Source organism: Apium graveolens, chromosome 7, assembly GCF_009905375.1.
Source record: "Apium graveolens cultivar Ventura chromosome 7, ASM990537v1, whole genome shotgun sequence".
In the NCBI taxonomy this organism is placed as follows: domain Eukaryota; kingdom Viridiplantae; phylum Streptophyta; class Magnoliopsida; order Apiales; family Apiaceae; genus Apium; species Apium graveolens.
In genome coordinates, this window is record NC_133653.1 from 14,241,338 (window position 1) to 14,245,353 (window position 4,016).

Here is a 4,016-nt window from a genome sequence, read left to right on the forward strand (position 1 = left end):
GAAATTCCATTAAATTTATACATACACCGTTAAAATTAAAAAAAAAAATATCTTCTTACGCTTAAAATATGTCCATTATCACTATCACATAAATGGCCTTCGGCAACATCCAAAAACATTGTTGGCACAAAAAATGTTGCCATATGCGGTGCGCACCCGAAGGGTAGCGGCTGCGGGTTACGTACGATAAAAAAAAAAAATTTGAGAAAAAGGACATATAGCAACATCATAACCAAATTTATTATAAATATTGCCTTAGATTTGTTATGCCAACATCTATATTGGTGGTGCTGTAGACATGTGAAAAAATGAAAAAAAATAACCGGAAGAAAATCCCGCTCAATTAAAATAAAAAGGCCGCTCAAATAAGTTGAAATACCATCCTCTTTTAATTAAGCCATAATTTAAAACCCTAAGCATACTCCTCTCTGCAAATTATAAAAACTCTGCTTGTTCATCTTCCCACCGCCGCCGCCGCCGCCGCCGGTGAGAGAATGAATAAGCAGAGTCAGACACATACACGAAACTCATATATGTTTTACCGCCTTTTCTGAATTGGGGATGGGTGCTAATTGAAGCCCTAATTCTCTATCACTCGTCTTCTCCATTTCATCCGATTCGAATTTCAGGTATTTAATTTCTTCTTCGTTGATTGTTATTTCCTGTTAAGTGTTATATATGTAATATTGTTATAGAAACTATGTTGATTTAGTTGATCAGTTATAGTTATCGACATTTGATTGAATGTTTTGTGTTGAGTTAGATTATATTTAGTAGAGGATAGTTATCGACTTTGGATTCTCTATGATATGATTGAATGTTTACTCTTGAATTAGAATATATTCATCGATTTGGATTCTACAACCTCTCCCTCCCTCCCTCTCCCCCCTCTCTCTATAAAACATTGTCCTCCTCTCAAGTTTCTCTCAAATATCTACATAATCTCTCTGGTTTTGTGTCTATTATCTCTGCTTCAATCTCTATTCTGTTCTATATCTTTTTCTCTCAGCTTAATTTTGCTGCAGTCCTTATATTTTTATACTTTTCAGAACTTAAAGCCCGGTCCGGTTTCGGAGAGGAACTACGGGCTCTATTATCCTAATGTTAGTCCGGTGTATGACATTGGCCTCCAGGGTAAAGTGAGCAATGTTTCTACTTCTGATCTTCCGCGTATTGATTATTCTGCTTCTCAGAAGAATGTAAGAAATAGTTTGTTTTTTTAGTGTTGACCCTCCTGTGGTGTTCATTTCTGGAAAATGTACTTGCAGTGAATTAGGAATATCGTTTTCAACTTTCCTGTTTAACATTGACAAAAAATATTAGTGATTTTTAGTTCACAAATATATCTTCTTCTTTCCCCCTTCAATTTTCCACAAGGTATATTTTTGACTGTCAGTTATAGTATTTATCGTTATTTACAGGCCAGGTTGTATATGATCACCTTTCTCCTCGCTTCCGTTGCACTTCTACTCTAGCCTGAATGCTAGATTGTTGTACAAATTGAGGGCAAGGAAACATGGACTCAAGGTTTCAGTGGTACTTGCCCAAAATATTAGAGGTAATAATTTAAGGTTCATCTTTTATTTTTCTCATTATACAATTTATTTTATGTCCAAACAGGGTTAGATTTAACCTATTACCATTTACCTGTCCTATTCTCATTAATTGGTCAGCTCTTTTACTTTTTGCTTGGTAAATAAGTAAAAAGGTTCAGTCCAAAGTTGTCTGCATAAGGCCATCAACTACGATTATAATTATGATTACGATGTTATGAAAACAATTTACAAGCTTAGAAAAATTTAAGATTCTAGATGTATACATAAATATTAGTTTGAGTTGGTATTATTTTTGAACACTTTGAAAAGTTTAAAATTTATGGTCAACAAACTTGTTCATATAAAGAATTTATGGTTTCCGAGAATGAGAGGACCATGTGCAAAGTTCTTATAGAAGGTAGAAAGTAGACAACTGTGCACAGTTATATGATTACTAAATGGGGTTATTATAATCTAACACAAGCTTATAGGAGTTGTGTGTGCCTGCACGTCTAATAGCATTTTGCTAATATAACAGGGTGTTACTTGTATATTGTAATTACTAATTAGAGTTTTGTACGTTGCTGGGACTTTGTGGTTAATTAGTGTTTAACCTGTTACTCAAGGCACCCATACCAACTTGTACACTGCCTAGGTGTTTTTTAAGAATATATGAACACACACACGTACGTCCGTGTAGTCATTTAAGATTTTTGAGAATATTCAATCATGATTCATAAATAATTATGCAGTTGTAGAATAGCATTCCTTTTCTTCTTCCTGCGTTTCGCATTGATCAAACCAGATACATTTTGTTCCCATAACTGCCTGATTTATGACCAGAATAGCACTAGTATCAAACTCTATGTATCTTGAATTATATTAATTTGTTGTTCCTTGGAGTTGCCATGAGTTAAATTCCAATTTCCGCGGTTTAAATGTTAGGGTGCAAGAGACTGAAACCTTAACCTAATGGCATTGAGCTATTATGCACTCCTTTGAGTTTTAACTTGGGTGTAACACTATTGGAGGCTTTAGATCTTTGTTGTCACTATTTGTTACAGTTTGGGAATTCAGGATCATCAGGGCATCAAGGATCTTCATTGATTTTGAGTTTGCTCTGTGTGATGTTACGCCTTAAAAAGATCAGGATGAATGGCTCTATGTACTATATATATGCTTGGCCTTGTATCAAGGTGATGATATCCAAGTTGGCGGAAAAGAATCCGGAGCTGCAGATTAATATTGAAGAGCTGAGCAAGCTGCAGCCACCAAGTGAGCAGCCACCAAATGATGCAACTGGAACAAGCAAGCAGCCACCAAGTGATGCAACCAGAGCAAGCAATTCCAGTCCTTGATCCTGCATATCGTAGTTATAATGATGCCTTTTGCGATATAAGACCATATATGGTACTTTTTAAAAATATTCTTGTGGCCGTAGACTCTAAATGAAGTACTTCATTTTATTTAAGTAGAATCAAGTCGGAATGTTGAAATTGATATTGGCATTATGTAGTGCTTGTATGACTGAAAGTATGTATTCAAGTTTTCTAAGTAGTTTTTGATTTGGCTTGCATATGGGGATTTGGTTTTTGTGTTGTTGTGGTTGGATTTGAACTATATTAGGATGTTATAATTTAGGTAAGAACCTGTCAAATTTTTTTACTAAACATGTTGCCTTAGCTTAAAATAATGTTGGCAAAAATAAATCAAAAGATGTTGCTATAGCCAGGTAAGTGTTGGCAAAGATAAGAAATGTTAATAAAATTGGTGTTGCTATAGACTGAGACTCTGTTTCCATAAGAATTAAGGCAACATCAAATTTGTGTTGCCTTTAAAAACCCGGTGTTGCCATAAACTTAAAGCCAACACCGGTTCAGATGTTGCTATTGACATTGTAATTTTGCCATAGAGGTCTACAGCAACACATTTTTGGTGTTGGCATTGTTCTGTAAAATGTGTTGGCAAAACATGAAAGGCCACATGCAAATTTTCAACACCCTCAAAATTGACCAAAGTGTTGCCTTAATCTCTTTGGAAACATTTTTTAGCATTTTTCACATTTTTTTTTGATGTTGCTATAGGCTATTTATGTGGTAGTGTATATATCTCGATTTTTTTGAATTAAACTAGTCAAAACTTGAATATTTACAACGAATGATAAGGATAATCTCAGCTAAAATGCTAAAATATGTTAAACTTCCAAAAATTTATGTTGATGTGTACAAATATTAAACTTCAAGACCAAAAAACAAATAAATTTGATAACAATGATGAGAGCAGAAAGGCTCAAGCTCAATCAGTGTATATTCCGGCTGGCAATTCCATGACATCAGCATGTATCCAAGTGGCAAATTCAGTTAGTTAGACTAGAATCACAAATATAGAATTTTTATTCTCCTCTATAAATACCAATCCATACAATTCTGTTTGTTAAGTTTTTCAGATTATAACAGAATTGTAGTTAATCTTCATCCCTGT

General features: G+C 34.3%; 1 long non-coding RNA gene across 1 annotated transcript; it reads left to right on the forward strand.

Moving 5' to 3' along the window:
• The first annotated feature begins 370 nt into the window (after window positions 1–370).
• LOC141671767 (uncharacterized) lies at window positions 371–3,100 on the forward strand. Its single transcript, XR_012555239.1, has 4 exons — window positions 371–629; window positions 1,050–1,199; window positions 1,422–1,558; window positions 2,600–3,100. It is a non-coding gene; the product is annotated as an uncharacterized LOC141671767 (long non-coding RNA).
• The last annotated feature ends 916 nt before the right edge of the window (window positions 3,101–4,016 follow it).